The sequence below is a fragment of the Phyllobates terribilis genome, unplaced genomic scaffold, assembly GCF_046119375.1.
Source record: "Phyllobates terribilis strain yellow unplaced genomic scaffold, ASM4611937v1 Scaffold_76__1_contigs__length_6945272, whole genome shotgun sequence".
Lineage (NCBI taxonomy): Eukaryota > Metazoa > Chordata > Amphibia > Anura > Dendrobatidae > Phyllobates > Phyllobates terribilis.
Window position 1 is genome coordinate 4,621,170 of NW_027362836.1, and position 25,240 is coordinate 4,646,409.

Here is a 25,240-nt window from a genome sequence, read left to right on the forward strand (position 1 = left end):
CTAGTACCGCTCCTGGCAGGGCGGGTCTAGTACCGCTCCTGGTGATGGCGGGTCTAGTACTGCTCCTGGCGGGGTGGGTCTAGTACCGCTCCTGGTGCTGGCGGTTCTAGTACCGCTCCTGGTGGGGCGGTTCTAGTACCGCTCCTGGTGATGGCGGTTCTAGTACTGCTCCTGGTGATGGCGGTTCTAGTACTGCTCCTGGTGATGGCGGTTCTAGTACTGCTCCTGGTGCTGCCGGTTCTACTGTAGTACTGCTCCTGGTGCTGGCAGTTCTAGTACTGCTCCTGGTGCTGGCAGTTCTAGTACTGCTCCTGGTGCTGGCAGTTCTAGTACTGCTCCTGGTGCTGGCAGTTCTAGTACCGCTCCTGGTGCTGGCAGTTCTAGTACTGCTCCTGGTGTTGGCAGTTCTAGTACTGCTCCTGGTGCTGGTGGTTCTAGAACAACCCCTGGCGGGCGGTTCTGGAACAACCCCTGGTGCTGATGGGCGGTTTTAGAACTACTCCTAGTGTGCAGTTCTAGTACTGCACCTGGTGGGCGGTTCTAGAACTACTCCTAGTTTTGGTGGGCGGTTCTAGAACTACCCCTGGTGGGCGGTTCCAGAACAACCCCTGGTGATGGTGGGCGGTTCTAGAATTACTCCTGGTGCTGGAGGGCGGTTCTAGTTCTACCCCTGGCAGGTGGTTCCTGAACAACCCCTGGTGATAGTGGGCGGTTCTAGAATTACTCCTGGTGGTTGGTTCTAGAACTACCCCTAGTTTTGGTGGGCAGTTCTAGAACTACCCCTGGTGGGCGGTTCCAGAACAACCCCTGGTGATGGTGGGTGGTTCAAGAATTACTCCTGGTGCTGGAGGGCGGTTCTAGATCTACCCCTGGCGGGCGGTTCCTGAACAACCCCTGGTGATGGTGGGCGGTTCTAGAATTACTCCTGGTGGTTGGTTCTAGAACTACCCCTAGTTTTGGTGGGCGGTTCTAGAACTACCCCTGGTGGGCGGTTCCAGAACAACCCCTGGTGATGGTGGGCGGTTCTAGAATTACTCCTGGTGCTGGAGGGCGGTTCTAGATCTACCCCTGGCGGGCGGTTCCTGAACAACCCCTGGTGCCGGTGGGCGGTTCTAGAATTACTCCTAGCGTGCAAGTCCTCGTGGGCGGTTCTAGTACTGTTCCTGGTATGCTCCTGGTGGGTAGTTCAAGAACTACCCCTGGTGCAAGTGGGCGGTTCCAGTACTACCCCTGGCGCCAGTGGGCGGTTCCAATACTACCCCTGGCGCCAGTGGGCGGTTCCAATACTACCCCTGGCACCAGTGGGCGGTTCCAGTACTACCCCTGGCACCAGTGGGCGGTTTCAGTACTACCCCTGGCGCCAGTGGGCGGTTTCAGTACGACCCCTGGCGCCAGTGGGCGGTTCCAGTACGACCCCTGGCGCCAGTGGGCGGTTCCAGTACGACCCCTGGCGCCAGTGGGCGGTTCCAGTACGACCCCTGGCGCCAGTGGGCGGTTCCAGTACGACCCCTGGCGCCAGTGGGCGGTTCCAGTACGACTCCTGGCGCCAGTGGGCGGTTCCAGTACGACCCCTGGCGCCAGTGGGCGGTTCCAGTACGACCCCTGGCGCCAGTGGGCAGTTCCAGTACGACCCCTGGCGCCAGTGGGCGGTTCCAGTACGACCCCTGGCGCCAGTGGGCGGTCCCAGTACTACCCTTGGCGCCAGTGGGCGGTCCCAGTACTACCCTTGGCGCCAGTGGGCGGTCCCGGTACTACCCTTGGCGCCAGTGGGCGGTCCCAGTACTACCCCTGGCGCCAGTGGGCGGTCCAAGTACTACCCCTGGCGCCAGTGGGCGGTCCCAGTACTACCCCTGGCGCCAGTGGGCGGTCCCAGTACTACCCCTGGCGCCAGTGGGCGGTTCCAGTACTAACCCTGGCGGGCGGTTCCAGTACTAACCCTGGCGGGCGGTTCCAGTACTAACCCTGGCGGGCGGTTCCAGTACTAACCCTGGCGGGCGGTTCTAGAACTACTCCTGGTAGTATACATCTATTCTATATTTTTCTATTTTAACTATTGTATGTACATTGGTGTGAGTGCCTGTCTCTACGGTGTCACTTACTTAACCGTGTATTCATTATAGGTTTTTTAAATTTCCTATTTTTGCAGAATTTGACTATTTTGTTCGGTTGTTCTTGATTGGTTCTTTGGCATTCCTAGTTTGTCTATGGGCTCAATGCAACAAAATGAGTCATCTAGCATCAATGAACTTTAACCACCTTCACTGCACACGTCAGTGTTGTGCCCTCCTCTCCCCACCCCCAAATACCTGCAAAGTCCCACCTGTATAGTGGAGCCCAAGACCACACTCTGGATCTCTGGCACTCCTGATGTCACCTGCAGGGGCCCCAGGAACCTCTGAACACCACACTGACATCTGTCTGCTCTCCTCCACAACTGAGCAGCAGCAGAAGCCCAGCTAACAGACATTGCTGTCACTGCAAACACTCATTGGATTAACTGACACGATGTCAGCGAGTTTCTGAAGATCCGGATACTGCAGCCATGAGATCTGTGGCTGCATTAGGCAGATGGGACATTGCAGCTAATAGAGAGTAAGAGTGTAACAGAGATGGCCCTAAACTGCATTTAAAGGGAATCTGTCACCAGGTTTATTGCCACCTGATCTGAGAACAGCACAACGTGGGGACAAAGATCCCCAATTCCAGTGACGTGTTGCTTTCTGGGCTGACTGCTGTAGTTTTGATAAGAGATCTTCCACAAGCAGGAGACTGCCACCAGATGACTAGTAAAGCTTCTGCCATGTAGTCCAACCCTGTCCCCACAATGGATGGATAGTTCTGTACACTGTGCATAGGCAGAAAGCTACCAATCAGTGATGTGGGTGGGGTTATACAGAGCCCAGCATTCAGAGCATTTGTAGATCTGCAGCAGACACAGTTACTCTGAACTGCACCAAGTGATCCATCACTGTAATCAGGGTCTCTGCCCCTAAGTCATGCTGCTCTCAGATGGGGCAGCAAAATCCTGGTGACAAATTCACTAACCCCATCCAGCTTCAGGTGCAAGTATTAGAATTGATTCTCATGCTCAAAATTAAATGTAAAGGCAAGTGGCTAATGGCAGGCAATAGGTACATCAAGGTATGGAAGAGTTACCTGCAGGATTGTAGGGAACAAACTTCTCAATGTCGGGGTACTGCTGCTCATCTGTCTTATCAGAAGTGCCAGAAACCTAGAGGGGAACAGGAACCAGGTCACAAGCTTCATTTATCCAGTGTTTGCCATTAGGTTCCCCATATATGATCTGAAAAGGAGTCAGCCAAGCCCCTGTGGCATAGCTGTGGCCTGGCCATACACTGTTTGGCTAGCAGCCATCTCTCCCAACATACAGATGAGCTCTCATGTGTTCTGTGGGGAGGAGGGTAATCTGCTGCCTCTAAGCAATTTGTGCCTAGAGAACAAGGAGCGGGTATTTGAACTGAATATTTGTTAGGGCAGCCAGGAGACCCCCATACACATTACACAGCTAGATTAGCCAGATATTAGCCTACTTTAATCCAACAGATAATAATGGGACTTGTAATAGTAGAACATGCCATGTGATCTTCTTGCAGATGTTCCTGTGGCATTTTAGGATTATGTAGATACAAGTCTGTACATCAGTACAGGGCAGAACACAAGAGCGGTGTATGATCAGAGCTGCGGTAATACATTATACCTGTATAACAGCGGGCGCAGGCTTTGGCACTTTCCGGTCTCCTTTCAGAGGCTGCCCGTTCTTCTGGGTCATTACTTGCTTGTTGACATTTCCCAGAGCTTTTCTTGATGTTTTCCCACTTGATGCAGAACTGCGCACTTTGTCCTGGTGGCTTTTGACAAGCGACTTTCCTATAGGGAAAAAGTCAAGTTACTTACCGGTAACAGGATCTATCGGAGACCATGACAGCACCATGGGGGGGGGGGGGAATCAGCCCACCAAGGACAGCAAACCTACAGGCTTAAAAAGGGGTGCCACTTCTCGCCTCAGTTTGGATTACAGAGTATTGAGAGTACTGCCAGGATAAACATAGCAAACAATCACAAAATTACTCATACACCACCCATTAAGTGTGAAATTCTAACAAACAGAGTGCTCCCACAAACATGAAGGGAGGAAATATAAGGGTGCTGTCATGGTCTCAGAAAAATCCCGTTACCGGTAAGTAACTTATGACCATCGGTCGACCATGACAGCACCACGAGAGAATTGTAGAGATTAAGAAGTCTAGGGAGGGTCCACAGCTTGGAGCACCCTTCTCCCAAAGGTGAGGTCAGATGAAACACCCATATCCAGTCTATAGTGCCTATAGAATGTAGAGGGAGAAGACCAGGTAGCAGCCTTACATATGTCTATCGAGACACCCGTCTTCTCTGCCCAGGAGATAGACAGCCCGGGTGGAGTGAGCGTTCAACCCTTGTGATACTTCTTCGCCACTAAACGCATAAGCTAGAGAAATAGCCTCCCTCATCCATCTAGCTACGGGGACCTTGACTTTAAACCCTTTCCTAACCCCTTGGTAGGATATAAACAATGAGCTCTCTTTCCTAAAGTCTTTGGTAACCGAGAGGTACCTAACCACACAACTCCTTACGTCTAATATATGCAACTCCGCTTCCTTCTGGTTACTCGGATTAGGACAGAAGGAGGGTAGTACTACTTCCTGAAGTCAGTGGAAATGAGTAGCTACCTTAGGGAGATAGAGTAATTCTTAAACCTGATCCTGCCTATCATCCAGGATTTGAGTAAATGGTAAGGCCGTAGACAGAGCCTGAATGTGACCAATCCTCCTAGCAGAGGTTAAAGCTATTAGTAGTGCTGTTTTAAGGGAGAGGGATTTAAGGGTTGCTAATTCTACCACTGGGCGTGCCACCTGCTGGCCGTAGAGGTTATTGCAGCACTCCCTTTGGAGTCTGCACACATGTGGCCGGAACTTCCTGGTCCGGTCACGTGACCACCGGGGAGCACAGCAGCATCATGCCACGCCTCCGGCTACATAGAGAGACCGGAAGCGTGTGGCCCCGCCGTATCATGCGGCACTGAAGCTGCAACTTCCCACAGGGACACCGCTGCCTGGCGCCAGAACGACACTGGGCGGCCCACCACAGACAGGGGCGCAGCTCCCCCTTACCATCTGGCACCAGCATGATGTTGGGGCTGCCAACCCCAGACAGGGGCACAGCCCCTGCTGCCATCCAGCGCCCATTCGATGCTGGGGCTGCCAACCCCAGACATAGGCACCGCTCCACAGCCACTGATGCAGAGCGATGCTGGAGCTGCCGACCCCAGGCTGTGGGCGCTGCTCGACAGCTCGATTCTTCAGAATCCGTACATCGTCAACAGGTAAGCCTGCCACAGGTTCCCTTCATCAAGGACAGGAAACCAAACTGAGGCGAGAGGTGCCGCCCCTTTTAAGCCTGTAGGTTTCTTGTACTTGGTGGGCGGATTCCCTCTCTCGTGGTGCAGTCATGGTCGACCGATAAATAGATACTTTGAGGATTGTTCCCGAGCATCAATGGGCAAGAAACTGAAAGATTGCCAACACCAAAGCAGCAGAGGCAGAGTCTTCCAATACACAAGGAACAGAATTATGCCCACCTGGATGTCAGGTGTACTAGTAATCCCAGCACCCATGCCCAATCTGAGCACATACTTGAAAATCATTTCTACACTAAAAGTGAAACAAAAAAAACCCACTGGAGTGGCACTTTAACCCCTTACCAACATGATTTGCAGTTACATCATATGCCAGCTGTGATATTTAGCCATCATCAACCTCTAATAGCCACATGTAGGGCAGAGCTCCACCTGTTAGAGACGGACAGCGGCATTAACAGCGAACTGAGAAGGGAGTCATGCCATGTGCCCATCTGTGCTCCTGTAACACGATCGTGGGATGCCATCACTGCCAGAAAGGAGTCTGCTGAAAAGACCCATGCCTGTCATGACAGATCTGTGAATGCTGGCTATATACTGCAGTATTGCTGTACGTAACAAGAAATCAGATGATTGCATGTTCAAGTCCCCTAAGGCTATGTGCCCACCATGCAGAAATGCTCCGTATTTTTCCTGAGCGTTTCTGCATCTCCCCTGGCAGAAAAAACGCATGTGGATTGTTCATGCGGATTGTACATGCGGATTGTACATGCATTTTCCTGCCAGGGACATGCGGAAATGAAGAGTTCTTAACATGCATTTCCGCATGCGGGTTGTCAAGCGCTTTCCAAGCGATTTTAGCATCACTTGGAAAGTGCTTGTCAACTTGGTCACACTATATAAATCCATGCAAACGACATGGATTTATATAGTGTGACCCGAGAGAATGTCAAAAAATAAAAAATAAATCTATACTTACCTTCCGATAGACCCCAGAGTCTTGCTTCACTCGGTGCTGACTGCCGGCAGATCGCGGTACACTGCACTGAAGGACCTGCCGACGTCAGCGTCGCGTGACCCATCACATGACTATGACATCAGCGCAGGTCCTTCAGTCCATCGCGATTTGCCGGCATGAGAGGAGGAGCGCAGCGGGGGCCGCCAGAAGGTAAGTATCATATTTAGTTTTTATTTTATTCTTTTTTTCACAGTTTCTATGGTACCCGGGTCCGGAGGAGGGTCTCCTCTCCTCTATACCTGGGAACCATCCGCACATTGGAACGCGTGGATTGCGCATCTACATATACAGTGATGCGTAATCCATGCGTTCTAATGCAAGTAAGTGGCGGCGAAAACGCAGCACTTCCGCAAAATAATTGTTATTGCTGCGTTTTTTTCCGCAATGATAATCCGCAGCAGAAATTTCCGCAGCATGTGCACAGCACATGTGGATTATCATTGGGGAACATGGCAGGCCTTCTACCATGTGTTTTTTAAGCGTTTCTGCAGTGTTTTTGCCACTGCGGAAACGCTTAAAAAACGCATCGTGGGCACACAGCCTAAGGGGACAAAAAGGAAAAAGTATAATCTGAACATTCAAATCACCCCTGCCTCTCTATGACCCATTTTAAAATAAAACATATGGGCGTTACTTCTGTAAAAGTCCAATCAAAATATAAAAATAATTTACCTGATCAGTGAACGGCATAAAAACAAAAACCCTCATATGGCTGTATTGACAGAAAGATAAAGTTACTGCTCTTAGAAGAATAAGAAAAATGCAGAGACGGGAAATAACACGGTCAGGAAGGGGTTAAATTCTGCCACTTCTATAGAAAATTGAACCCATTTCGCTGACTGCCTTCAATGGCAGCCAAATAAGGCAGAGGGTTAGAGGAATACCGACCTTATATTGTAGACTTCTAGGATGCTTAAGAAGTGGACATTCCCTTTAAGCTACATTGTGCAGACAAAGCCATGGCAGTGTAGAAGGCCGACAAGATCTCAGTGGAAAGGCTGCAGGTTTGCGTCTGCATTAGGCAAGTTATAGAGGTAGAAGTGTTGGGACCTTGTCGCTGTGCAGGTAGAATCTGGAGCCTTGGCACCGTCCTGCGTAGCCCATACTACAGGGAGGAGCAGCGCCATGTGTAGTAATCTGAGCAGGATAGTCAGTGTTCAGCCAGCACTGATGGAGACTGACACCCCAACTCATTACCCAATACATGACAGTCTTAAAGAACCTCTCCCATCAGAGCTTATCCTCTTACTATATTGTAATTATATAGGACTGTGTACTAACAATTGCTCACTTTACCTTTCTACCCAGTAAATTCTTTTCTATGTAGAGACAGGAAGCCTCTTCCCTGCAAAAATCATTCTCCTCTTCACCTCCTGACCCAGCTGCCCCCTCCTCCTCTGCAGGGACTTATGACTCATGCAGGAAAAGTTCACCTTGTGGTAACATAGAGATTAGAAGGATTCAGCTAGTCAGTTATTAATCACATCTCTTTTCCATTAGGTAAATGACAATAAGCTGGGTAGAAAGGCAAAATGAGCAATTGTAAGTACACAGTGCTATATAATATGATGACTGCAATATATAGAGAATAAAAACTGATGGCAGAGATTCTTTAAAGATGGGTGGGCAAAAGTAAAAGCAAAGTTTATTATGAGGCGCATCATAGTGATGGGGTGCACTTAATTTATGGAAAGTTGTGACTCAGGTGGCTTCACCATGCTCCGTCCACTTGGCAGAGCTGGAGTGAAAGTGCTTAAATAAATATATATATATATATATATATATATATATATATATATATATATATAAATTAACATCTAGTTGCATAAAAGTTTTGACTTGTCAGAGTTCTGCTAGAAATCTATTAAACCCCTTGATGAATTGGGGCCAGATCGGCCGTTACCTTTAGAAACCACTTACCGGCACCTGATAGTTGTGCACGATCTCTGGACAACAGCGCAGCATTAACATCACCGTTCTCCTGGTCAGTGTAGATCACGGTCGCCATTATAGTCAGATTCTGCAGGCAAAATATAAGAATGAGCCACGTTTCATTTTAGAACACACCAACAAGTAGTGTCCTCCTCACCAACCCCTGGACAATCTCCTCACACCACAACTCAGGAATATTAGAGGAGCCCTTCATAATGCTGGTCCTTGTCAGGAGGAGTATAGCGTGAGCTCAGGAGAGGAAGCCATTCCTGGTAAGCAGGTGCCCAGTGTTATAGTGATGATCCTTCTACAGATGCCAGGACCAGAGAATAGAGGCCTGTACCTCCAACCACAGCAACAACCCATTACAGGAACCGGACAGATCCATAGAGCCATGAGCAGCACTGATCAGCAGCCATGTCTACACTGCAGCAATTACCCATTACAGGGTCCTGACAGATCCATAGTGCTATGAGCAGCACCGATCAGCAGCCATGTCTACACTGCAGCAATTACCCATTACAGGGTCCTGACAGATCAATAATGCTATGAGCAGCACTGATCAGCAGCCATGTCTACACTGCAGCAATTACCCATTACAGGGTCCTGACAGATCAATAATGCTATGAGCAGCACTGATCAGCAGCCATGTCTACACTGCAGCAATTACCCATTACAGGGACCTGACAGATCCATAGTGCTATGAGCAGCACTGATCAGCAGCCATGTCTACACTGCAGCAATTACCCATTACAGGGACCTGACAGATCCATAGTGCTATGAGCAGCAGTGATCAGCAGCCATGTCTACACTGCAGCAATTACCCATTACAGGGACCTGACAGATCCATAGTGCTATGAGCAGCACTGATCAGCAGCCATGTCTACACTGCAGCAATTACCCATTACAGGGACCTGACAGATACATAGTGCTATGAGCAGCACTGATCAGCCGCCATGTCTACACTGCAGCAATTACCCATTACAGGGACCTGACAGATCCATAGTGCTATGGGCAGCACTGATCAGCCGCCATGTATACACTGCGGCAATTACCCATTACAGGGTCCTGACAGATCAATAATGCTATGAGCAGCACTGATCAGCAGCCATGTCTACACTGCAGCAATTACCCATTACAGGGACCTGACAGATCCATAGTGCTATGAGCAGCACTGATCAGCAGCTATGTCTACACTGCAGCAATTACCCATTACAGGGACCTGACAGATCCATAGTGCTATGAGCAGCACTGATCAGCAGCCATGTCTACACTGCAGCAATTACCCATTACAGGGACCTGACAGATCAATAATGCTATGAGCAGCACTGATCAGCAGCCATGTCTACACTGCAGCAATTACCCATTACAGGGACCTGACAGATCCATAGTGCTATGAGCAGCACTGATCAGCAGCCATGTCTACACTGCAGCAATTACCCATTACAGGGACCTGACAGATCCATTCTGCTATGAGCAGCACTGATCAGCAGCCATGTCTACACTGCAGCAATTACCCATTACAGGGACCTGACAGATCCATAGTGCTATGAGCAGCACTGATCAGCAGCCATGTCTACACTGCAGCAATTACCCATTACAGGGACCTGACAGATGCATAGTGTTATGAGCAGCACTGATCAGCAGCCATGTCTACACTGCAGCAATTACCCATTACAGGGTCCTGACAGATCCATTCTGCTATGAACAGCACTGATCAGCAGCCATGTCTACACTGCAGCAATTACCCATTACAGGGACCTGACAGATCCATAGTGCTATGAGCAGCACTGATCAGCAGCCATGTCTACACTGCAGCAATTACCCATTACCGGGACCTGACAGATCCATAGTGCTATGAGCAGCACTGATCAGCAGCCATGTCTACACTACAGCAATTACCCATTACAGGGTCCTGACAGATCAATAATGCTATGAGCAGCACTGATCAGCAGCCATGTCTACACTGCAGCAATTACCCATTACAGGGACCTGACAGATCCATAGTGCTATGAGCAGCACTGATCAGCAGCCATGTCTACACTGCAGCAATTACCCATTACAGGGACCTGACAGATCCATAGTGCTATGAGCAGCACTGATCAGCAGCCATGTCTACACTGCAGCAATTACCCATTACAGGGACCTGACAGATCCATAGTGCTATGAGCAGCACTGATCAGCAGCCATGTCTACACTGCAGCAATTACCCATTACAGGGACCTGACAGATCCATAGTGCTATGAGCAGCACTGATCAGCCGCCATGTCTACACTGCAGCAATTACCCATTACAGGGACCTGACAGATCCATAGTGCTATGGGCAGCACTGATCAGCCGCCATGTATACACTGCGGCAATTACCCATTACAGGGTCCTGACAGATCAATAATGCTATGAGCAGCACTGATCAGCAGCCATGTCTACACTGCAGCAATTACCCATTACAGGGACCTGACAGATCCATAGTGCTATGAGCAGCACTGATCAGCAGCCATGTCTACACTGCAGCAATTACCCATTACAGGGACCTGACAGATCCATTCTGCCATGAGCAGCACTGATCAGCAGCTATGTCTACACTGCAGCAATTACCCATTACAGGGACCTGACAGATCCATAGTGCTATGAGCAGCACTGATCAGCAGCCATGTCTACACTGCAGCAATTACCCATTACAGGGACCTGACAGATGCATAGTGTTATGAGCAGCACTGATCAGCAGCCATGTCTACACTGCAGCAATTACCCATTACAGGGTCCTGACAGATCCATTCTGCTATGAACAGCACTGATCAGCAGCCATGTCTACACTGCAGCAATTACCCATTACAGGGACCTGACAGATCCATAGTGTTATGAGCAGCACTGATCAGCAGCCATGTCTACACTGCAGCAATTACCCATTACAGGGACCTGACAGATCCATAGTGCTATGAGCAGCACTGATCAGCAGCCATGTCTACACTGCAGCAATTACCCATTACAGGGACCTGACAGATCCATTCTGCTATGAGCAGCACTGATCAGCAGCCATGTCTACACTGCAGCAATTACCCATTACAGGGACCTGACAGATCCATAGTGCTATGAGCAGCACTGATCAGCAGCCATGTCTACACTGCAGCAATTACCCATTACAGGGACCTGACAGATGCATAGTGTTATGAGCAGCACTGATCAGCAGCCATGTCTACACTGCAGCAATTACCCATTACAGGGTCCTGACAGATCCATTCTGCTATGAACAGCACTGATCAGCAGCCATGTCTACACTGCAGCAATTACCCATTACAGGGACCTGACAGATCCATAGTGCTATGAGCAGCACTGATCAGCAGCCATGTCTACACTGCAGCAATTACCCATTACCGGGACCTGACAGATCCATAGTGCTATGAGCAGCACTGATCAGCAGCCATGTCTACACTACAGCAATTACCCATTACAGGGTCCTGACAGATCAATAATGCTATGAGCAGCACTGATCAGCAGCCATGTCTACACTGCAGCAATTACCCATTACAGGGACCTGACAGATCCATAGTGCTATGAGCAGCACTGATCAGCAGCCATGTCTACACTGCAGCAATTACCCATTACAGGGACCTGACAGATCCATAGTGCTATGAGCAGCACTGATCAGCAGCCATGTCTACACTGCAGCAATTACCCATTACAGGGACCTGACAGATCCATAGTGCTATGAGCAGCACTGATCAGCAGCCATGTCTACACTGCAGCAATTACCCATTACAGGGACCTGACAGATCCATAGTGCTATGAGCAGCACTGATCAGCCGCCATGTCTACACTGCAGCAATTACCCATTACAGGGACCTGACAGATCCATAGTGCTATGGGCAGCACTGATCAGCCGCCATGTATACACTGCGGCAATTACCCATTACAGGGTCCTGACAGATCAATAATGCTATGAGCAGCACTGATCAGCAGCCATGTCTACACTGCAGCAATTACCCATTACAGGGACCTGACAGATCCATAGTGCTATGAGCAGCACTGATCAGCAGCCATGTCTACACTGCAGCAATTACCCATTACAGGGACCTGACAGATCCATTCTGCCATGAGCAGCACTGATCAGCAGCCATGTCTACACTGCAGCAATTACCCATTACAGGGACCTGACAGATCCATAGTGCTATGAGCAGCACTGATCAGCAGCCATGTCTACACTGCAGCAATTACCCATTACAGGGACCTGACAGATGCATAGTGTTATGAGCAGCACTGATCAGCAGCCATGTCTACACTGCAGCAATTACCCATTACAGGGTCCTGACAGATCCATTCTGCTATGAACAGCACTGATCAGCAGCCATGTCTACACTGCAGCAATTACCCATTACAGGGACCTGACAGATCCATAGTGTTATGAGCAGCACTGATCAGCAGCCATGTCTACACTGCAGCAATTACCCATTACAGGGACCTGACAGATCCATAGTGCTATGAGCAGTAATGAACAGCAGCCATGTCTACACTGCAGCAATTACCCATTACATGGTCCTGACAGATCCATAGTGTTATGAGCAGCACTGATCAGCAGCCATGTCTACACTGCAGCAATTACCCATTACAGGGACCTGACAGATCCATAGTGCTATGAGCAGCACTGATCAGCAGCCATGTCTACACTGCAGCAATTACCCATTACAGGGTCCTGACAGATCCATTCAGCTATGAGCAGCACTGATCAGCAGCCATGTCTACACTGCAGCAATTACCCATTACAGGGACCTGACAGATCCATAGTGCTATGAGCAGCACTGATCAGCCGCCATGTCTACACTGCAGCAATTACCCATTACAGGGTCCTGACAGATCCATAGTGCTATGAGCTGCACTGATCAGCAGCCATGTCTACACTGTAGCAATTACCTACTACAGGGTCCTGACAGATCCATAGTGTTATGAGCAGCACTGATCAGCAGCCATGTCTACACTGCAGCAATTACCCATTACAGGGACCTGACAGATCCATAGTGCTATGAGCAGCACTGATCAGCCGCCATGTCTACACTGCAGCAATTACCATTACAGGGTCCTGACAGATCCATAGTGCTATGAGCAGCACCGATCAGCAGCCATGTCTACACTGCAGCAATTACCCATTACAGGGACCTGACAGATCCATAGTGCTATGAGCAGCACCGATCAGCAGCCATGTCTACACTGCAGCAATTACCATTACAGGGTCCTGACAGATCCATAGTGCTATGAGCAGCACTGATCAGCAGCCATGTCTACACTGCAGCAATTACCCATTACAGGGTCCTGACAGATCCATAGTGCTATGAGCAGCACTGATCAGCAGCCATGTCTACACTGCAGCAATTACCCATTACAGGGACCTGACAGATCCATAGTGCTATGAGCAGCACTGATCAGCAGCCATGTCTACACTGCAGCAATTACCCATTACAGGGTCCTAACAGATCCATAGTGCTATGAGCAGCACTGATCAGCAGCCATGTCTACACTGCAGCAATTACCCATTACAGGGACCTGACAGATCCATAGTGCTATGAGCAGCACTGATCAGCAGCCATGTCTACACTGCAGCAATTACCCATTACAGGGTCCTGACAGATCCATTCTGCTATGAGCAGCACTGATCAGCAGCCATGTCTACACTGCAGCAATTACCCATTACAGGGACCTGACAGATCCATAGTGTTATGAGCAGCACTGATCAGCAGCCATGTCTACACTGCGTGTGGAGTCTGAACTGAATACCGACGGCCTTGTTGATGCTGGTAGTCAACAACTGCCCTCTTCTGCTCACAAATCCTTCCCAACATCTGCAGTGTAGAGTTCCAACGCGTAGGGACATCACATACCAGTCTATGGGACGGAAGCTGCAAACGCTGTGGAAACACGGCAAGGGTGGCGGAAGCTGGAGGTGATTTTCTAAAATGGGCACACAGGCGGCGTACTTTAACAAGCAGATCCGGCAGCTCCAGGTAGGATTTGAGACAGCGCTGAACCACGAGGTTAAGCACATGGGCCAGGCCTGGTACGTGTGTGAGCTCGCCTCAGAGCTGCCACCAGGGTCCGGCCATTGTCACACACGACCATGCCTGGCTTTAGGCTCGGCGGTGTGAGCCACAGATCTACCTGCTCTCCCTCCACTGTCTGATTCCGGAGTGACTGACGAGCACAGCGGCCCCAGGTCTGATATAGACCTGATGACTCTGTGCGGCCAGCCAATCACTGTAATGCCACAACCAACATGGCTGCGGCATTACAATGAGTGACAGGCAATCCCTGCATGTTCATTAGCTCGGTAAAGAGCAACAAACATGCAGGGAGGGGACTCGAGCTCCCGCCGAGCAACCCCGGAAATACTCGGGGAGCGTGGAGCATCTCGAGCAGTGAGATGCTGGGGCGAGCACCGAGCAGTAGAGAGCATGCTCGCTCATCACTAGTCTTCATGCATCAGGTCCATGTATTCAGCAGTACATGATTCATCTGCACTACCACAGACTGTAGAGACAAGGAGAAGAGGAAACCCCAGAGAATTAGTAGGGAGGTTTCTCTCTAACTACAGAAGCCGGGCGAAGAGCAGCTCATCATTCAGCCCCATGCTATACCTGCATCCACCACCAGGGGGAGCCCGGGGAACAGACTTGGGTTATAGAGCCCATATATGAAATCCTATGCACAGGGCTCCCCCTACTGGTGTCTAGCAGCAGCGCAAGACTAGAGTAAGCCACAGGAGAGCCAACATGGCGACATTACAGCTCCCGGCACACCAGCACCATCAGGACATAGGCGGGCATGCTGGGAGTTGTAGTCTCACGGCAGCTGACAAGCCAGCGCTTGTCATGTAACGGAGGTAATAAGACGCCATAACACAAACCGCCTTCCACCAGCAGCGTCACAGGCAGGGAAGCCGGGAACGTATTCACAGACGGTTACTAGACACCGCCTGACAGCCGCTCCTGAGAGCGGAGCGGACACCGATAAAGAGCACGGACGGGAAGCCGGGACCGCCGATCCAGAACTGTCATCAGCGCGTCCTGATTGGTCGCTGCCCCGGCACCTCTGTAATCTGATTGGATAATGGACGGGCCGCTCTTATTGGCTGGAGACACGTTACCTACTCGCCTGTAATAGCGCTATAATAGTCCTGTTATCACTGTACAGGGGAGGAGCTTGGCTGCGCTTTATAGGGGGGGTTATAGGATTTCATCCCTGGGGGGTCTCATCTGTTTTATCTTATGTAACGTAAATCTGTAGGCTCCAAGATACATAAAAGCACGGGGTTTCCTGTGTCCCTGCTGGGCTCTTGTGGTTATTCTCAGCTGGGGATACCCGTGTTACATTGTGGGGTCCGGCACAGAGTCTCGCAGTGTCTGCCAGTAAGGCTGTGTTCACACTGCGCCTCTCACAGGCGGATTCCGCCACAGAAAGTCCCTGAGGAAGCCGGAGGCCGCTGCCAGGAATAGACGGCGTCTCTGTACTCCCCCGCGGGGCCCATGGCGGCTCAGACACGTCTCTTATCAAGCTGCAGAGAAGTCCCCTCTGCTCCGCCCTCCGCTCCATCCTCCGCTCTGTCCTCCCCTCCGTCCTCCGCTCCGTCCTCCGCTCCGTCCTCCGCTCCTTCCTCCCCTCCGTCCTCCCCTCTGCCCTCCGCTCCGTCCTCCGCTCCGTCCTCCGCACTCCCCTCCGCCCTTCCCTCCGTCCTCCCCTCCGTCCTCCGCTCCATCCTCCCCTCCGTCCTCCGCTCCGTCCTCCCCTCCTTCCTCCCCTCCGTCCTCCCCTCTGCCCTCCGCTCCGTCCTCCGCTCCGTCCTCCGCACTCCCCTCCGCCCTTCCCTCCGTCCTCCCCTCCGTCCTCCGCTCCGTCCTCCCCTCCGTCCTCCGCTCCGTCCTCCCCTCCGTCCTCCCCTCCGTCCTCCGCTCCGTCCTCCGCTCCGTCCTCCGCTCCGTCCTCCCCTCCGTCCTCCCCTCCGTCCTCCGCTCCGTCCTCCCCTCCGTCCTCCCCTCCGTCCTCCGCTCTGGCCTCCCCTCCGTCCTCCGCTCTGGCCTCCCCTCCGTCCTCCGCTCCCGCCTCCCCTCCGTCCTCCGCTCCGCCCTCGGCTCCGCCGTCCGCTCCGTCCTCCGCTCCTCTGTCCTCCGCTCCGCCCTTCCCTCCGTCCTCCGCTCCGTCCTCCCCTCCGTCCTCCGCTCCGTCCTCCCCTCCTTCCTCCCCTCCGTCCTCCCCTCTGCCCTCCGCTCCGTCCTCCGCTCCGTCCTCCGCACTCCCCTCCGCCCTTCCCTCCGTCCTCCCCTCCGTCCTCCGCTCCGTCCTCCCCTCCGTCCTCCGCTCCGTCCTCCCCTCCGTCCTCCCCTCCGTCCTCCGCTCCGTCCTCCGCTCCGTCCTCCGCTCCGTCCTCCCCTCCGTCCTCCGCTCCGTCCTCCCCTCCGTCCTCCCCTCCGTCCTCCGCTCTGGCCTCCCCTCCGTCCTCCGCTCTGGCCTCCCCTCCGTCCTCCGCTCCCGCCTCCCCTCCGTCCTCCGCTCCGCCCTCGGCTCCGCCGTCCGCTCCGTCCTCCGCTCCTCTGTCCTCCGCTCCGGCCTCCCCTCCGTCCTCCCCTCCGTCCTCCGCTCCTCTGTCCTCCGCTGCAGAATATTATAAAATACAGCTCATCTTCTGCAGAATATTAGAAAAATACAGCTCATCTACTGCAGAATATTATAATATACAGCTCATCTACTGCAGAATATTATAATATACAGCTCATCTTCTGCAGAATATTATAATATACAGCTCATCTTCTGCAGAATATTATAATATACAGCTCATCTTCTGCAGAATATTATAATATACAGCTCATCTACTGCAGAATATTATATATACAGCTCATTTACTGCAGAATATTATATATACAGCTCATCTGCTGCAGAATATTATAATATACAGCTCATCTACTGCAGAATATTATAATATACAGCTCATCTTCTGCAGAATATTATAATATACAGCTCATCTACTGCAGAATATTATAATATACAGCTCATCTTCTGCAGAATATTATAATATACAGCTCATCTACTGCAGAATATTATAATATACAGCTCATCTTCTGCAGAATATTATAATATACAGCTCATCTACTGCAGAATATTATAATATACAGCTCATCTTCTGCAGAATATTATAATATACTGCTCATCTTCTGCAGAATATTATAATATACAACTCATCTACTGCAGAATATTATAATATACAACTCATCTACTGCAGAATATTATAATATACAGCTCATCTACTGCAGAATATTATAATATACAGCTCACCTGCTGCAGAATATTATAATATACCGCTCATCTTCTGCAGAATATTATAATATACAACTCATCTGCTGCAGAATATTATAATATACAGCTCATCTACTGCAGAATATTATAATATACAGCTCACCTGCTGCAGAATATTATAATATACCGCTCATCTTCTGCAGAATATTATAATATACAACTCATCTGCTGCAGAATATTATAATATACAGCTCATCTACTGCAGAATATTATAATATACAGCTCACCTGCTGCAGAATATTATAATATACAGCTCATCTACTACAGAATATTATAATATACAGCTCATCTACTGCAGAATATTATAATATACAGCTCAGCTGCTGCAGAATATTATAATATACAGCTCACCTGCTGCAGAATATTATAATATACAGCTCATCTTCTGCAGAATATTATAATATACAACTCATCTGCTGCAGAATATTATAATATACAGCTCATCTTCTGCAGAATATTATAATATACTGCTCATCTTCTGCAGAATATTATAATATACAACTCATCTACTGCAGAATATTATAATATACAACTCATCTACTGCAGAATATTATAATATACAGCTCATCTACTGCAGAATATTATAATATACAGCTCACCTGCTGCAGAATATTATAATATACCGCTCATCTTCTGCAGAATATTATAATATACAACTCATCTGCTGCAGAATATTATAATATACAGCTCATCTACTGCAGAATATTATAATATACAGCTCACCTGCTGCAGAATATTATAATATACCGCTCATCTTCTGCAGAATATTCTAATATACAACTCATCTGCTGCAGAATATTATAATATACAGCTCATCTGCTGCAGAATGTTATAATATACAGCTCACCTGCTGCAGAATATTATATATACAGCTCATCTGCTGCAGAATATTATATATACAGCTCATCTTCTGCAGAATATTATAATATACAACTCATCTGCTGCAGAATATTATAATATACATCTCATCTTCTGCAGAATATTATAATATACAGCTCATCTACTGCAGAATATTATAATATACAGCTCATCTACAGCAGAATATTATAATATACCGCTCATCTTCTGCAGAATATTATAATATACAACTCATCTGCTGCAGAATATTATAATATACAGCTCACCTGCTGCAGAATATTATATATACAGCTCATCTACTGCAGAATATTATATATACAGCTCATCTACTGCAGAATATTATAATATACAGCTCACCTGCTGCAGAATATTATAAAATACCGCTCATCTTCTGCAGAATATTCTAATATACAACTCATCTGCTGCAGAATATTATAATATACAGCTCATCTGCTGCAGAATGTTATAATATACAGCTCACCTGCTGCAGAATATTATAATATACCGCTCATCTTCTGCAGAATATTATAATATACAACTCATCTGCTGCAGAATATTATAATATACAGCTCATCTACTGCAGAATATTATAATATACAGCTCATCTTCTGCAGAATATTATAATATACAGCTCATCTACTGCAGAATATTATAATATACAGCTCATCTTCTGCAGAATATTATAATATACAGCTCATCTACTGCAGAATATTATAATATACAGCTCATCTTCTGCAGAATATTATAATATACTGCTCATCTTCTGCAGAATATTATAATATACAACTCATCTACTGCAGAATATTATAATATACAGCTCATCTACTGCAGAATATTATAATATACAGCTCACCTGCTGCAGAATATTATAATATACAGCTCATCTACTACAGAATATTATAATATACAGCTCATCTACTGCAGAATATTATAATATACAGCTCAGCTGCTGCAGAATATTATAATATACAGCTCACCTGCTGCAGAATATTATAATATACAGCTCATCTTCTGCAGAATATTATAATATACAGCTCATCTACTGCAGAATATTATAATGTACAGCTCATCTTCTGCAGAATATTATAATATACAGCTCACCTGCTGCAGAATATTATATATACAGCTCATCTACTGCAGAATATTATAATGTACTGCTCATCTGCTGCAGAATATTATAACATAAAACTCATCTTCTGCAGAATATTATAATATAAAGCTCATCTACTGCAGAATATTATATATACAGCTCATCTACTGCAGAATATTATAATATACAGCTCATCTTCTACAGAATATTATAATATACAGCTCATCTACTGCAGAATATTATATATACAGCTCATCTACTGCAGAATATTATATATACAGCTCATCTACTGCAGAATATTATATATACAGCTCATCTACTGCAGAATATTATAATATACAGCTCATCTACTGCAGAATATTATAATATACAGCTCATCTTCTGCAGAATATTATAATATACAGCTCATCTGCAGAATATTATAATAAACAGCTCATCTACTGCAGAATATTATAATATACAGCTCATCTACTGCAGAATATTATAATATACAGCTCATCTACTGCAGAATATTATATATACAGCTCATCTACTGCAGAATATTATAATATACAGCTCATCTACTGCAGAATATTATAATATACAGCTCATCTGCTGCAGAATATTATATATACAGCTCATCTACTGCAGAATATTATATATACAGCTCATCTACTGCAGAATATTATAATATACAGCTCATCTACTGCAGAATATTATAATATACAGCTCACCTGCTGCAGAATATTATATATACAGCTCATCTACTGCAGAATATTATAATATACAGCTCATCTTCTGCAGAATATTATATATACAGCTCATCTACTGCAGAATATTATAATATACAGCTCATCTTCTGCAGAATATTATAATATACAGCTCATCTACTGCAGAATATTATAATATACAGCTCATCTACTGCAGAATATTATAATATACAGCTCATCTACTGCAGAATATTATAATATACAACTCATCTACTGCAGAATATTATATATACAGCTCATCTACTGCAGAATATTATATATACAGCTCAATGCTACAGAATATTATAATATACAGCTCATCTGCTGCAGAATATTATAATATACAGCTCATCTATTGCAGAATATTATAATATACAGCTCATCTACTACAGAATATTATAATATACAGCTCATCTACTGCAGAATATTATAATATACAGCTCATCTACTGCAGAATATTATATATACAGCTCATCTACTGCAGAATATTATAATATACAGCTCATCTACTGCAGAATATTATAATATACAGCTCATCTTCTGCAGAATATTATAATATACAGCTCATCTGCTGCAGAATATTATAATATACAGCTCATCTGCTGCAGAATATTATATATACAGCTCATCTACTGCAGAATATTATAATATACAGCTCATCTACTGCAGAATATTATATATACAGCTCATCTACTGCAGAATATTATAATATACAGCTCATCTTCTGCAGAATATTATAATATACAGCTCATCTGCTGCAGAATATTATAATATACAGCTCATCTGCTGCAGAATATTATATATACAGCTCATCTACTGCAGAATATTAAAATATACAGCTCATCTTCTGCAGAATATTATAATATACAGCTCATCTTCTGCAGAATATTATAATATACAACTCATTTACTGTAGAATATTATAATATACAGCTCATCTGCTGCAGAATATTATAATATACAGCTCATCTGCTGCAGAATATTATATATACAGCTCATCTACTGCAGAATATTATAATATACAGCTCATCTTCTGCAGAATATTATAATATACAGCTCATCTTCTGCAGAATATTATAATATACAGCTCACCTGCTGCAGAATATTATATATACAGCTCATCTACTGCAGAATATTATAATATACAGCTCATCTACTGCAGAATATTATAATATACAACTCATCTACTGCAGAATATTATATATACAGCTCATCTATTGCAGAATATTATAATATACAGCTCATCTTCTGCAGAATATTATAATATACAGCTCACCTGCTGCAGAATATTATATATACAGCTCATCTACTGCAGAATATTATAATATACAGCTCATCTACTGCAGAATATTATAATATACAACTCATCTACTGCAGAATATTATATATACAGCTCATCTATTGCAGAATATTATAATATACAGCTCATCTGCTGCAGAATATTATAATATACAGCTCATCTACTGCAGAATATTATATATACAGCTCATCTATTGCAGAATATTATAATATACAGCTCATCTTCTGCAGAATATTATAATATACAGCTCACCTGCTGCAGAATATTATATATACAGCTCATCTACTGCAGAATATTATAATGTACAGCTCATCTTCTGCAGAATATTATATATACAGCTCATCTACTGCAGAATATTATAATATACAGCTCATCTACTGCAGAATATTATAATATACAGCTCATCTACTGCAGAATATTATAATATACAGCTCATCTACTGCAGAATATTATAATATACAGCTCATCTACTGCAGAATATTATAATATACAACTCATCTACTGCAGAATATTATAATATACAGCTCATCTACTGCAGAATATTATATATACAGCTCACCTGCTGCAGAATATTATAATATACAGCTCATCTACTGCAGAATCTTATAATATACAGCTCACCTGCTGCAGAATATTATATATACAGCTCATCTTCTGCAGAATATTATAATATACAGCTCATCTTCTGCAGAATATTATAATATACGGCTCACCTGCTGCAGAATATTATATATACAGCTCATCTACTGCAGAATATTATAATGTACAGCTCATCTACTGCAGAATATTATATATACAGCTCATCTACTGCAGAATATTATATATACAGCTCATCTTCTGCAGAATATTATAATATACAGCTCACCTGCTGCAGAATATTATATATACAGCTCATCTACTGCAGAATATTATAATATACAGCTCATCTACTGCAGAATATTATAATATACAACTCATCTGCTGCAGAATATTATAATATACAGCTCATCTATTGCAGAATATTATAATATACAGCTCATCTACTACAGAATATTATAATATACAGCTCATCTACAGCAGAATATTATAATATACAGCTCACCTGCTGCAGAATATTATAATATACAGCTCACCTGCTGCAGAATATTATAATATACAGCACATCTACTGCAGAATATTATATATACAGCTCATCTACTGCAGAATATTATAATATACAGCTCATCTACTGCAGAATATTATAATATACAGCTCATCTTCTGCAGAATATTATAATATACAGCTCATCTTCTGCAGAATATTATAATATACAGCTCATCTACTGCAGAATATTATATATACAGCTCATCTGCTGCAGAATATTATATATACAGCTCATCTGCTGCAGAATATTATATATACAGCTCATCTACTGCAGAATATTATATATACAGCTCATCTGCTGCAGAATATTATAATATACAGCTCATCTGCTGCAGAATATTATATATACAGCTCATCTATTGCAGAATATTATAATATACAGCTCATCTACTGCAGAATATTAAAATATACAGCTCATCTTCTGCAGAATATTATAATATACAGCTCATCTTCTGCAGAATATTATAATATACAACTCATTTACTGTAGAATATTATAATATACAGCTCATCTGCTGCAGAATATTATAATATACAGCTCATCTGCTGCAGAATATTATATATACAGCTCATCTACTGCAGAATATTATAATATACAGCTCATCTACTGCAGAATATTAAAATATACAGCTCATCTTCTGCAGAATATTATAATATACAGCTCATCTTCTGCAGAATATTATAATATACAACTCATTTACTGTAGAATATTATAATATACAGCTCATCTGCTGCAGAATATTATATATACAGCTCATCTACTGTAGAATATTATAATATACAACTCATTTACTGTAGAATATTATATATACAGCTCACCTGCTGCAGAATATTATATATACAGCTCATCTACTGCAGAATATTATAATGTACAGCTCATCTTCTGCAGAATATTATAATATACAGCTCATCTTCTGCAGAATATTATAATATACAGCTCACCTGCTGCAGAATATTATATATACAGCTCATCTACTGCAGAATATTATATATACAGCTCATCTACTGCAGAATATTATAATATACAGCTCATCTACTGCAGAATATTATAATATACAGCTCATCTACTTCAGAATATTATATATACAGCTCATCTACTGCAGAATATTATATATACAGCTCATCTTCTGCAGAATATCATAATATACAGCTCACCTGCTGCAGAATATTATAATATACAGCTCATCTACTGCAGAATATTATAATATACAGCTCATCTACTGCAGAATATTATAATATACAACTCATCTGCTGCAGAATATTATAATATACAGCTCATCTATTGCAGAATATTATAATATACAGCTCATCTACTACAGAATATTATAATATACAGCTCATCTACAGCAGAATATTATAATATACAGCTCACCTGCTGCAGAATATTATAATATACAGCTCATCTTCTACAGAATATTATAATATACAGCTCATCTACTGCAGAATATTATATATACAGCTCATCTACTGCAGAATATTATATATACAGCTCATCTACTGCAGAATATTATAATATACAGCTCATCTACTGCAGAATATTATATATACAGCTCATCTACTGCAGAATATTATAATATACAGCTCATCTACTGCAGAATATTATAATATACAGCTCATCTTCTGCAGAATATTATAATATACAGCTCATCTGCTGCAGAATATTATATATACAGCTCATCTACTGCAGAATATTATAATATACAGCTCATCTACTGCAGAATATTAAAATATACAGCTCATCTTCTGCAGAATATTATAATATACAGCTCATCTTCTGCAGAATATTATAATATACAACTCATTTACTGTAGAATATTATAATATACAGCTCATCTGCAGAATATTATATATACAGCTCACCTGCTACAGAATATTATAATATACAGCGCATCTGTGGCACCCCAGGGGTCTGGTTACCACAGTAATAGAGATATTATGTCTGAGAGCAAGTGGGAGGTTTCTCTGGTCAGGAGCCCTAAGCATGCAACACGGTCCGCCCAGACCTGGGAGGGGAGGAATCTGCCCTTATAAACTGGGTCTGGGGCGGGATTAGTGAGTGAAGCTGCAGACAGAGACAGAGCCTGCAGAACAAGCAGAGCAGTCAGAGCCTGGAGAGGGAAAGTGAGAACAGGAGCTCTGTAGGAGGAGAAGCAGAAGGCCAGGGGCTGTGAGCAGAGATATAGCTCGCCCTGGCTGAGGACACTAAAAACCGGACACAGGAGTCCGAGGCTGTGGGGACTGATATATACCCAGCAGCAGAAACCAGCCGGCAGGGGATTCAAGGTCCTCTGGCCATAGAAGCCCGGAGGCTCAGTCACAAAGAAGGGACTAGCGTCGCCATCCAGGAGCGGAGGCTAACAGAAGGCCCCAAGTCACCAGCCATATGGGTGAGCACCACACGGTATACTCAGGGACGTGGGCTACTTCTACCCGCATAGAGCAAGGTAGCCA